At 40.3% G+C, this 13,219-nt stretch overlaps 1 protein-coding gene and 1 non-coding gene across 3 annotated transcripts in view; one reads left to right on the top strand and one right to left on the bottom strand.

Annotated features, from left to right (window-relative positions):
* The window catches only part of SNCA (synuclein alpha), a 363,343-nt gene that overhangs the window by 295,569 nt on the left and 54,555 nt on the right, over window positions 1–13,219 (bottom strand). The gene's annotated exons all lie outside the window — the stretch shown is intronic.
* On the top strand, window positions 13,038–13,178 carry LOC132537792 (U4 spliceosomal RNA). The gene has a single exon (XR_009549226.1). It is a non-coding gene; the product is annotated as a U4 spliceosomal RNA (small nuclear RNA).

The following is a 13,219-nucleotide window of genomic DNA, read 5'->3' as shown; positions in this document are numbered from 1 at the left end:
TGGATAGAGACAGACAGGAATTGAGAAGAAGGGGCAGGTAGAGAAAGAGGCAGAGAGAGACACCTATAGCATTGCTTCACCACTTGCAAAGCCTTCCTCCTGAAGGTGGAGACTTGAACCCGGGTCCTCATGAATTGTAACATGTGCACTCAACCAGGTTTGCTACTACCTGGCCCCTCACTTGGGTTGTTCCCACATTTGGGCCCCAGTAAATAGTGCTCCAGTGAACACAGGTGTCTTGCATATGTCTTTCAGATGAAAGCTTCTGCTCTTCAGATGGAATTCTAGAAGAACTATAGGGGTCACGTAGTAGAAAGGGGAATGTGTTTAGTGAAAACAGGACAAAAGGAGAAAGATAAATGCCAGGTGATCTCACTCCTATGTGAAATATAACAAAACAGCAAGAGACAGATAATTTCCAATGAAAACAAACTATAGGCTCCAATCCCAAGAGTGGTTTCAAGAGGGCAAGGGGGAGTGGTCTGAAATGGAGTTGAGGTCCTAGAAGACAGTATAGTATAGGGGTTCTGCAAAAAGACTCTCTTGCCTGAGGTTCCAAGCACCCTGGTTCAGGAACCCACAACACCATAAGCCAGTGTTGAACAGTGCTCTAAGTGAGAATAACAACTATTATTGCTATTTTAATGGGGAAGAGACTCCGGTGTACAGTAGTAAAAGAATATTGGCAACTTGGTGGTTAACATGATGTGGGGACAGAAGTTATGGAGAAGTGTGAAATGGCACATCTAAAAAGACAGTCTGGGAATATAACATTTCCATGACCATAAGTTAAAGCAGAAAAAAAATTAAAAAGGTGATAAATGACGGGGGGTGGTGAGCAAAAGAGAAGATAATTGGGATGTTATCTCTTGCTTCCCATAAGTTTGGGTAGAATTCTATGGCTGGAACTAGAACATTTCCAGAATTTGGTGTGGAATCATTTTGAGGAGTTCAGTCTGGTGCTGTGCCACTAAGCATAGACAAGTTGGCATTTGATTCCAGAATTATTCTTGTCATTTGTCACTTCTTTCCTCAACAACAGGGTTTAGACCAAATAATTTTCAACTGAATCTCAGAATGCAACCTTGCACCAGCAGCTGAGGGACTATAAATTGCTCTCAAGACTGGAGGTGAGAGAAAGTCAACTCCTGAGACCTATGAGAGTCTCAGACAAACCCCATCCATGTGACTTATGTTTCTCTAATAAAAAATAAAATGCAGAGATGGAAAAAAAACATGTGATGTATTCAATCCACTTAGTTGGTTTCTGCTATCTTAAAGTTCAAATAAGCATTTTTTAAATTTAAACACTGTGGAAGACAGAGGATAAATATGTAATGAAAAAAATCAAACTTCTCAAGTGATAAATCACTTATATTATTTTGATTTTCCTTAGACTGAACTTTGAAATTATTTTTAGAAAAATTAATGGAAAGTTTTCTTTTATTTCTAAAGATACAGAACAGATAAATAAAAATACTGTGACCCTTTGTATCTAATGGTGATATTTCATTCTCTGTTCATTACATAAAAATTATAGTTTTCTTTCAAAAAAGATAGCAAAATAATATATTCTCCCCTTTTTGTATAACTGGTAAAATTTATCTTCTACCTCAGAGAATAACATATAGCTGAGCCTCTTTAATTATTTTTTGTTTTAAATGAAACAAATATTCCACATTTAGTTGTATTTTAACTAGATGTTAGCATCTAAATAACATGTCTTTCAGGACAAAATGTATGGAAATGATTATGCTTAGTAAAACAAGTAGGGCTAGGAAAATAGCAAAATGGTTCTGCAAAAAACTTTCATTCCTGAGGCTCAGAAGTCACAGTTTCAATCCCCAGCACTACCATCAGCCAGAGATGAGCACAGCTCTCACTTAAAATATATACATTGGGTAGATGCTTAGCCTTGACAGAAAAACAGAATTTGGAGCCAGAGTGTTGGTGTCTCTCTCTGTTTCTCTCATTAAAGTAAAACATATTTTATCCCCAGAACCACTATAATCCAGAGCTGTGCGTAGCTCTGATAATAACAGTAATATAATAGTAATAATAATACATATTTTGTAAGGCTGGGGAGACAGCATAGTGGTTCTGCAAAAGACTCTCCTGCCTGAAGCTCCAAGGTCCCAGGTTCAGTTCCCAGCACCACCATCAGCCAGAGCTAAGCAAGACTCTGGTCTCTCTCTCCCTCTGTATCTATCCCTCTCAGTCTCTCTCTTATCAAATAAATAATAAAATCTTTAAAACAGAAGGAAAAAAAGTGAAACAAATAAAGAGTTTCAAGATAACTATTGGATGTAGAGTCTAGAGACTTGAAACACATATACTTGCAAAAAAAAAAAATAACAAACAAAACAAAACAAATAAAAACCACCAGAAGTAGCCAAACTGTCTTTAAGACTCTGCAAGAACTCTAGTGGCTATTGTTGGGAGCTGGGGGGCATAGAACTTTGGTAATAGGTTTAGTGAGGAAATATAATCTGTAATCTTATAATATTGTAAACTACTATTAAGTCACTAATAAAAAAATAAGCAGTCAGCATTAAATGTCAACTTTGGCTTAGTCTCTCCTAAAATTTGGAATATGTAAGTATAGCTTGAAGTTCAAAAGACTTAGAGCTTACTGAACGCTAATTGTAACTCTGATTGTAAATGGAGCAAATCAATATATGTCACTTTAGTATTTTGCTCTGTAGTTAGGTCTCACTGTCTAACTCTGCACCCAGATTCTGTTCTGTCTGGGTGGGAAATATAGAGATGCATTAGATAAGAAAGACTTCTTTATGGTGTTCCCTGTTTTTCATACATGCATTCTATTAACAGTTCCAGTGCTAAGAAGTCAAACATGAGTCTCAATTGGGCTAACAAGACAGTGCTGACAGGGCAGTGGTTCTCTGTGAAGTTCAGAGAAGCTGTTTCCTCCTGAACTGCTCATATCCTTTGGTGGATGTCTCTCCACATCTCTGCAGCCTAGTGTTTACAGTGTTCTCCCTACATCTCCAAACCCACAGACTAGCAACTGTAATTCCATCTGCAACCCTATCCTTTCTTCATAACTTAACATCTTCCCAGGCTCCAGAAACTAGGAGTTAGCTATCTTGGCAAGGGTAACAGAGAGGAGGGGGAAGAAAACCAGATGGTGATCTCTTCTCTAAGGGATGGTGACATCACTCCACTACATGTAAGGGACTTTTTCAGAATTGTACCAGATCCTTGTCCATTATTATATTTTCACCCATTACTTGAAAACACCAATGTTCAAATAGGAAAAAAAAAAAAAAAAAAAAAAAAGGAGGGACAGGTGGTGGTGCACCTGCCTAAGCACACACATTACTTTGTTCAAGAACCCAGGTTCAAGCCCCTAGTCCCCACCTGCAAGGGGCAAGCAGATGCCTGTCTCTCTCCTTCTCTACCTCCCCACCCTCTCTCAATTTCTCTCTGTCTCTATCCAATAACAAATAAAGTTGAAATAAAAAAGATAGATTAAGATATTTTATGGCAATGGCTTTTGCATTTGAAAACTGACTTCTGCTTCTCAACTGTAAGATTCTGGGGTTTCTTTTTAGGGAAAATTCACGTTTAATCATAGAAACCACTGCCTTTCTCCTGAGATAGTAATACAGCACCTAAGATAATAATAATAATAATACAGCACTTGCAGGTGAATACATTACAGATGGCATCCTCCAATTGGACAGCACATTTTTTTTTGTGCCAGTACACAGTGGTTATGAAAACTTCATGGTCTGAAATGTGAAATTTTTTTTTCCCTTTTAACTTGCAGAGAAGATCATTTGTGTTGGCCGTCATTTTAAAAGACAGCAGAAACGTAACTAGTGAAGCATTTAGCAGTGGTGCACTATGTGAGAGAGGATGGTCTTCTGGTTCTCCAAACATGGATGTAGATAAAAGGTTTCATCTACAAATACACAAAGCATCTTGTCAGCAAAGAACTGAACTAGACCTCCCTTCCATTCCTCGGGAAAAATTGTTCCATTCATTTTTTTTTTGCACAGTCCTAAGTATGTAAATATTTACTTGTTTCATCAAATAGAGATATGGGTACCTAGACTCCTTGGGACTCAGAAGGATTGAGCAAGAAAGAAAAAAAAAAGATAAAACCAAATTCTTTTGTTTGTTTGTTTGCTTTCACTTTCTCCTTCCATACCCAATTTGATAAAAGATTTTATTTATTTATTTATTTGGGTAGAGGCAGAGAGAAATTGAGAGGGGAAGTGGGAAGATAAAGAAAGACACCTGAAGCATTGCCTCACCATTTATGAAGCTTCTTCCCCTGCAGGTGGGGGCCAGGAATGTGAACGTGGGTACCTGTACACTGTAGCATGTACTTCCCACCAGGTGAACCACTATCTGGATCCCGTGCCCAGTCTGTTAAATCCCTTCAATCATGCTTTGGTTCCAGGAGACATATTTCTTTAATCTGAACCATTAATCACTGCAGTGGTTTTGCTGACCCTCATCAGACCTGAGTATTGGTGCTCTCACCCTCTGGTTCAATTCTAAAATGCATGTCCTTCTTATATCAGCACCTTGAGGTTTGAAGCTAGGCAGGTCTATAACAAGAAAGGTCAGTTTAGATAATATAGTCATTGTAGTTAAAATGTGAAAAGCACATTTCCTACAAGAAAAAAAGGCATATTCAATATAATAGACACAGTAAAATTAAGAAGAAAGGCAGCACAGATATAATATTCTTTTAAAATTCTTTTTATTTATTTATTTATTTATTATTGGATTGAGATGGAGAGAAATTGAGAGGGAAGGGGAGATAGATAGATAGGTAGATAGATAGATAGATAGATAGATAGATAGATAGATAGATATACCTGTAGCCCTGCTTCATCACTCATGAACCTTTCCCTCTGCAGTGGGGGTCCAGGGACTTGAACCTGGGTCCTTGCGTACTATAATGTGAGCACTTAGCCAGGTGTATCACTGCCTGGCTTCTCTTTTAATTTATTTATGATTGGATAGAGACAAAGAGAAATTGAAATGGGAGGGGGAGATAGTGAGGGAGAGAGACAGAGAGATTCATGCAGCCCTGCTCACCACTTACAAAGCTTGCCCCCAGCAGGTGGGGACTAGAGGCACAAACCCAGGTCCTTGCACACTATAACATGTGCACCCACCAGGTGCACCACTACCTAGTTCCCCTTTCCCTTTGGCACCTTCCAATTTATTTCAAAGAAAGAAAAATCACCAGGAGTGAATGTGTTGGCACTGAGCCCTAGCAATAACCCTGGTGGCTAGTAAATGGATAAATAAAGAAATAAGCCTGTAATTCTTATCTGTGGACTGGATGTTACACTGTGAGCTTAGGAAGCAGCCTTTTGGGAACCCCTGTGTGGACAATACCACCTCCTCCTGAATGGCTCCTCAAACATGGTTCATTGGGTTGGGAGAGGGAAAGACTGTGAACATTATGCGAAAGAAAAGCATAAAGGTTCTCAAAAAGATGTTCCTGACTGAGGCTGTGAGGTCCCAGGTCCAGTCTCAGCATCACTAAAAGCCAGGGCTGGGGTGTTGGGCGCTGGTGCAGTGGGTTAAGCGCAGGTGGCACAAAGCTCAAGGACTGACATAAGGATCCCGGTTTGGGCCCCCGACTCCCCACCTGCAGGGGAGTTGCTTCACAAGCAGTCTGTCTGCAGGTGTCTATCTTTCTCTCCCCTCTCTCTGTCTTTCCCTCCTCTCTCCATTTCTCTCTGTCTTATCCAACAACAATAGCAATAACAATAAGAACACTAACAACGACAGCAACAAAAGGGAATAAATAAATATTAAATTAAAAAGCCAGGGTTGCTCTCTCTCTCTCTAGCTAATAAAATAAATATAAAAATAAATGCTATAAATACACCAGGATGTGGTGCACCTATTACAGTGCACAAGGATTCAGGTTCTAGTCTCTGGTCCCCACCTGCAAGGGGAAAGCTTCACAAGTAGTGAAGCAGAGCTGCAGTTGTCTCTCTCCCTCTGTCTTCTCCTCCCCACTCAATTTCTCTCTGCCTCTATCCAATAATAAATAAACAAATAAAAATACTTAAGAGATGCCACCAAAATCTGGGAAAAGGCAATACTGGCAAGATGTAACTTCTGACAGATCCTGAAGGAGAAAGAAAAGCAAAATGGGTACCCTCCTCAGGCTTCACATCAGAGATTAGCCTGGGAGGGAATGTGGTCAGAAGTAAACCAGAACTAATATAAGAGCTGCTTTTGCTTAGCTCTTCAGGACAGGCTTGTCTTATGACAGTGTGGTAAGGCAGCTGGTCTGCACCTGGACACCCAGTCTCCCCTCACTGGCCTCTCAGTTTTTCCAGACTCCAGCTGTGAGCACCTACTGCTCCTGAGTGTGCTCTTGCTTTTGAAGTTTCAAGAACACAGTGAAGATGAGCACAGATAAATTTTGCTAGGTGGTGCAAAGTGCTGAGTCCTGCTGACTTTACAGCTGCTACAATCAGTCTCAGTTATTAGTCATCAGGGCCAGAACAATTTGCACACTGTGTTTCTTAACTTCAGACAGATAGACAGGGGGACAGAGAGACAGATATAGAACTGAGCTTCCTCTGGTGCCATGGTGTATTGGGAACTGAGCTTGAGCCATACACAGAAAGACACATGTCCTACTCAGCAACGAGATGGATAAACCATCTAGGCAATGGGGGGGGGGTAGATGAGTGGTTCTACTAAAGAATCACTCGGTTCTCCTGACCGAGGCTCTGAGGTCCCAAGTTCAATACCCTGCACCACCATCAGCAAAAACTAAGCAAGGCTCTGGGGACTAATAATAACACTAACACAAATACTAGCAGAAGGAAGATAGCATAATGGTTCTGCAAAGAAATACAAAAATACATCAATAGCAATACAATAATAGTGGGAGACTTTAATAGCCCTTTGACAAATTCCAACACCGATTCATGTTGAAAACACTACAAAAAATTGAAACAGATGGGAAATTTCTCAAGATCATGGAGTTCACATATAGCAAACCTACACGTAACATCATATTCAATGGACAGAAGCTGAAAGCATCCCCCTCAGATCGGGGACTGGACAGGGCTGTCCATTATCACCATTAGTCTTCAACATAGTATTGGAAGTTCTTGCCACACCAATCAGGCAAGAGAAGAAATCCAAGGAATACAGATTGGGAGAGAAGAAGTCAAGCTCTCACTATTTGCAGATGATATGATAGTATACATAGAAAAACCTAAGGATTGCAGCAGAAAACTACTGGAAGTTATTAGGCAATATAGCAAGGTGTCAGGCTACAAAATCAATGTACAAAAATCAGTGGCATTTCTTTATGCAAACACTAAATCTGAAGAAGACATCCAGAAATCACTCCCATTTACTGTTTCAGCAAAATCAATCAAATACCTAGGAATAAAGTTGACCAAAGAAGTGAAAGACTTGTATACTGAAAACTATGAGTCACTATTAAAGGAAACAGAAAATGATACCAAGAAATGGAAAGACATCCCATGCTCATGGATTGGATAATAAATATCATCAAAATGAATATTCTCCCCAGAACCATAAACAAATTTAACACAATACCCATCAAAGTTCCACCATGCTTATTTAAGAGACTAAAACAGAAACTGCAACCATTTATCTGGAACCAGAAAATACCCAGAATTACCAAAACAATCTTGAAGAAACGAAACAGAAATGGAGGCCTCAAACTCCCAGATCTCAAACTATATTATAAGGCCATCATCATCAAAACAGCCTGGTACTGGAACAAAAATAGACACACAGACCAATGGAACAGAACTGAAAGCCGAGAACTAAACCCCCACATCTATGGACATCTAATCTCTGATAAGGGGGCCCAAAGTATTAAATGGAGGAAGGAGGCTCTCTTCAATAAATGGTGCTGGGAAAACTGGGTTGAAACATGCAGAAGAATGAAACTGAAACACCTGATCTCAACAGAAACAAAATTGAACTTCAAATGGATCAAGGACCTGGATGTTATACCAGAACCTATCAAATACTTAGAGGAAAGCATTGGTGGAACACTTTCCCACCTAAACCTCATGGACATCTTTGATGATACAAACCCAATTGCAAGGAAGACTAAAGCAGAAACAAACCAATAGGACTACATCAAATTGGAAAACTTCTGCACAGCCAAAGAAACTATCACACAAACAAAGAGACCCCTCACAGAATGGGAGAAGATCTTCACATGCCATACATCAGACAAGAGACTAACCACCAAAATATATAAAGAGCTCAGCAAATTTAGCAACAGACTAACAAGTGACACCATCCAATAATGGGCAGAGGATATGAACAAAACATTCACTACAGAAGAAATCTGAAAGGCTAACAACACATGAAAAATCGCTCCAGGTCACTGATTGTCAGAGAAATGCAAATAAAGACAACACTGAAATACCATCTCATCCCTGTGAGAATGGCATACATCAAAAAGGACAGCAGCAACAAATGCTGGAGAGGCTGTGGGAACAGAGGAACCCTTTTGCACTGCTGGTGGGAATCTAAATTGGACCAATATCTTTGGAGAGCAGTCTGGAGAGCTCTCACAAGGCCAGACATGGACCTTCCAGATGACCCAGTAATTCCTCTCTTGGGGATATAGCTCAAGGACTCCATCACACCCAACCAAAAAGATATTTGTACACCTATGTTCATAGTAGCACGTTTCGTAATAGCTAAAACTTGGAAGCAACCCAGGTGCCCAACAACAGATGAGTGGCTGAGAAAGCTGTGGTATGTATACACAATGGAATACTCTGCAGCTATTAAGAACAATGAACCAACCTTCTCTGACCCATCTTGGACAGAGCTAGAAGGATTTATGTTAAGTGGGTTAAGTCAGAAAGATACAGTTGAATATGGGATGATCCCATTCATCAACAGAAGTTGGGAAAGAAGAACAGAAAGGGAAACTAAAAGCAGGATTTGACTAAATCTTGAGTAGGGCACCAAAGTAAAAACCTTGAGGTGAGGGTGAGGGTGGATATTTGGTTTCCTGGGGTGGTGGGGAGTGGGGGGTGCAGGGGAGTTGGTGGGATGTGACACAGTCTTTTGGTGGTGGGAATGGTGTTTATGTACACTCCTGTCAATTTGTAGTCATATAAATCACTAAATATGAGAGGGGAATAATTGATTGTATGTCTCAAAATTTTTAAAGCACAGACTGAGTCTTTTTAATATTTAGACTGAGAATTTGATATGTTGACTCTCTCAAAACCTAGACCAGGGAGAACAGAAGCAATTGGTGACACAGCTATGTAGAAATAATGTCAAAGGAAATAATTTATGGTGATGTTGGGTATGATACAGCAAATCCTAACAAAGGGATTTTTCACAGTTAACCCAATTACCAAATAATGTGATTATAACAATAACTATCTATTGTCTTCTTGAACTCTAAGACATCAGGAACCTCACATTTCCACTATATAGCCTATATTTCTCCCAGTCCTGGAAACTTTGGGGTAGGGCTCACTTTCCTGCATGCTTCTCTCAATTCATACCAAATAATATTGCATCTGCTGATCCCAACCTAATCAATGCAACAAGTACCACCTCGCATGCTTCACTTTATAGACTGTGTCCAGAGACGTCAGATATGGAATGTCAACCCTTCAGCTTCATTACTCAGGTGAGACCTTTCTTTTCATAGTATTCTCTAATTCCATTCTAGGTGGTTTACTTCCTAATAAAGTCCCAAAACCTAGATATAGACCAGATCCCATGAGACAGAGTATATGTTCACATGTATCCATAAACTAGGGCAAAATATATACCTGAAAGCAAAGTACACAATAGTCTGCAGTAAGTCACTATAAAGTTCATAATTAAATAGTATCTAATTAGACTTAGATAGTCTCCTCACCTACTTCTTATTATAGTTATCTCACTCACTCCAAAGTTAACCTTAGCAAAGCAAGGACTGCAAAAGTTGAATAAGGGGAAGAGACTGGCATACTTTAATGATGACTCTTTAATCACTATTAGGCCACCCCACCGGTGAGTCCTAAGATTCCCAAACAGACATGATGGGCCTAGACCCCAAATAAATCCCTCTCTCCATTGTTACCAGTCATCTCTATCAGGAACAACAAAATAGACCCCATTGTGGTCCCCCCACAGGACCTTGCTCAACTTGGATCAAGAACGGTAGAGAATGTTCCATCCTCTGAAGGGAGGACAGACAACATACTCTATGCTACACCTGAGGAAGATGGGTCAATACTGGGGCAGCTTGGAATGTTCCTACTCATGACCACAGAATGTGAGCTCAGATCTACAGGGATGCAGAGGTTACACAGGCTCCTAAGCTGAATATGGGCCCCACACCAAACCAAATTGATGGGGTTTACAGTCAACAATATTCATACCACTTTCCCATATTAGGGAGCTACTCTCTTCCCTGATCCAGCTTTGCATCCCTTTTCCAGCCATGACATCAGCTCCCCAGACAATAACTTGGATCCATGTGCATATCAGATTTCAGGCTCAGAGAAAAAAAAACTTACATAACTAAAATATGCCTACTTGCTATCTACAAGGTGGAGGGCCCCCCAACTCTTCATCTGCACTATTTCAGCCTTTAGGTCCATGATTGTTCAACAATTTTTTTGGCTTTGTATGTTAACTCTCTTTTCAGCCACCGAGTTTCAGATGCTAGCATGATGCAGACCAAGACAAACGACCCCACCAATGTGTCCTGGAGCTCTGCTTCCCCAGAGCCCCACCCTACTAGGGAAAAAGAGAAGCTGCCTGGGAGTATGGATTGACCAGTCAATGCCCATGTTCAGTGGGGAAGCAATTACAGAAGCCAGACTTTCCACCTTCTGAATCCCCAATGACCTTGGGTCCATACTCCCAGAGGATAAAAAAAGGAAACCTATCAGGGGAGGAGATCGGATATGGAGATCTGGTGATGGGAATTGTGTGGAGTTGTACCCCTCTTATCCTATGGTTTTGTTAATGTCTCCTTTTAAAAATAAATTTAAAAAAATAAATAAAATAAAATAGAAAATCTGATATACAGGATGGTAATGCGGTAGCACAGCGGGTTAAGTGCAGGTGGTGCAAAGCGCAAAGACCAGGGTGATTATCCCAGTTCAAGCTCCAGCTCCCCACTTGCAAGGGAATCACTTCACAGGTGGTAAAGCAGGTCTGCAGGTGTCTATCTTTCTCTCTCCCTCTGTCTTCCCTTCCTCTCTCCATTTCTCTCTATCCTATCCAACAACAATGATATCAACAACAACAATAACTATAACAGTAAAACAATAAGGGAAACAAAAGGGAAAATAAATAAATATTAAAAAATATGATATACAGAAACCAAAGCTGTCATGTTTTACACCAAGTTTCAGATGCTGCCATGATATGCCATCCTGATGTCCCTGGGTAGACAACCTCACCAGAATCCTAGAACCTCACCTCTCCAGAACCCTAACCCACTATGAAAAGACAGAAACAGGCTCAGGGTATGGATTCACCTGCCAATGTCCATGTCTAGCAGAGAAGCAATAACAGAAGCCAGAACTTACACTTTATGAACCCCATAATGATCCTGAGTCCATACTCCCAGAGGGATAAAGAATAGGGAAGCTTCTAATAGAGGAAATGGGACAGGGAACTCTGGTGGTGGGATATGTATGGAATTATACCCCTGTTATCTTACAATCTTATTAATCATTATTAAATGAGTAATAAAAAATAAAAGCCACTGGAAAAAATGCAACAACAAAAAAGGATGTCTAGCAACATAAAGGAGTCTGATTCCACACATCTCCCATAGAGATCTGGAGGGGGCTGTGGAGAGATGGCAAAATCACATAGCAGTTCCAGAGCAAGCTGTTCTTGAGGAGTGAGGACACAGAATTCTCTGGTGTTCTCCTTCTAGCCCCACCACGCCTGTGGCATCACACAAGGGCTGCCAGTCAGATGGATCCAGAAGGTAGGATAAAATGCCAAATCATACTTCCGGCAGTTTTCCAGAGACTTTCAAATGGCTTTGCTCTCTCCTTCTTTTCAAACTGAACCAGATGAGCTTGGTTTATTTTAAAAATCCAGTGCAAAAACGAGTCAGATTTTTCTTAAAATTGGCCCCTCTGAGAAATGATTTTTTTTTCTTGGAGCTGCTTCGAATGTGTCTATTTGTTCGTGTCATTGTTTTTAATCTTGCTCATAAATTTGTCTTTCAAGAGCTTCAAAGTTTCATCATGTTCTGACATGACTATAAAATTACATCCAACTCAATCATTGACAACAGTGGCCATTAATGTAAGGAAAATCTATAGGAGCCAACATATCTCAACATTAAAATCAAAGATCATTCAGTGAAGTTGATCAATTGATTTATAAAGATGATGATCAGAAGTAAGCATCATGGGCCTAGACCTCTAACAGATCCCCTCTCTACCATCACTGGTCATCTCCATCAGGAACAACATCATAAAACTTCTTGTGGGCCTCTACAGGACATTGCCCTCATGGTACAACAATGGTAGAAACTGCCCCACTCTCCAAAGGGAAGCTGGGTCAACATACTTTGCCACTAAGGAGACAGGTCCTGAAATGAGTGAAGCCATCTAAAATGTTCCTAGCTCTGGCCATGGAATGTGAACTCACACTGACAGGGATTCAGAGGTTACACAGGCTCCTGCACTAGATATGAATAGACATGGGACCTAGGTCAGATCAATGGGGTTTACAACTAACAGTATTTATATACTTTTCCCCTCTTTGGGAACTACTCTCTGCCCTAATCCAGCTTTCTAGTCCTATTTCCAAGTCTGACACCATCTCCCCAGACAATACTTTTAGCCCACCTGCATGTTAGCTGTCAGGCTCAGGCAAAAACTAGTAAAGTCATGAGTCCCTTGGAATATACCTAAAATAGACTTTCTACCTTCTTCTAACATGAGGACTATAAATCTCATCTTCTATCTTCTTAACCTTTAGGTTCCTGATTATTAAACAATATGTTCTGTTTTATATCTTAATATTTTTCAAGCTTTGCGCAGTGGCAGTATCGTAGCCAATGAGGTTTTTCCGAGGCGTGATTATTGCTAATTGAAAACTTTTCCCAATACCCCGCCATGACAACTTGAAATATAGTCGGCATTGGCAATTTTTGACTGTCTCTACAGAGACTGACGTAAAAAAATATTTTTTTTTTCAGCCACCAAGTTGC

The sequence above is a fragment of the Erinaceus europaeus genome, chromosome 3 (assembly GCF_950295315.1).
Source record: "Erinaceus europaeus chromosome 3, mEriEur2.1, whole genome shotgun sequence".
Classification (NCBI taxonomy): domain Eukaryota; kingdom Metazoa; phylum Chordata; class Mammalia; order Eulipotyphla; family Erinaceidae; genus Erinaceus; species Erinaceus europaeus.
Note: the sequence above shows the minus strand (reverse complement) of the source record. Positions and strands in the feature narration are given on the sequence as shown.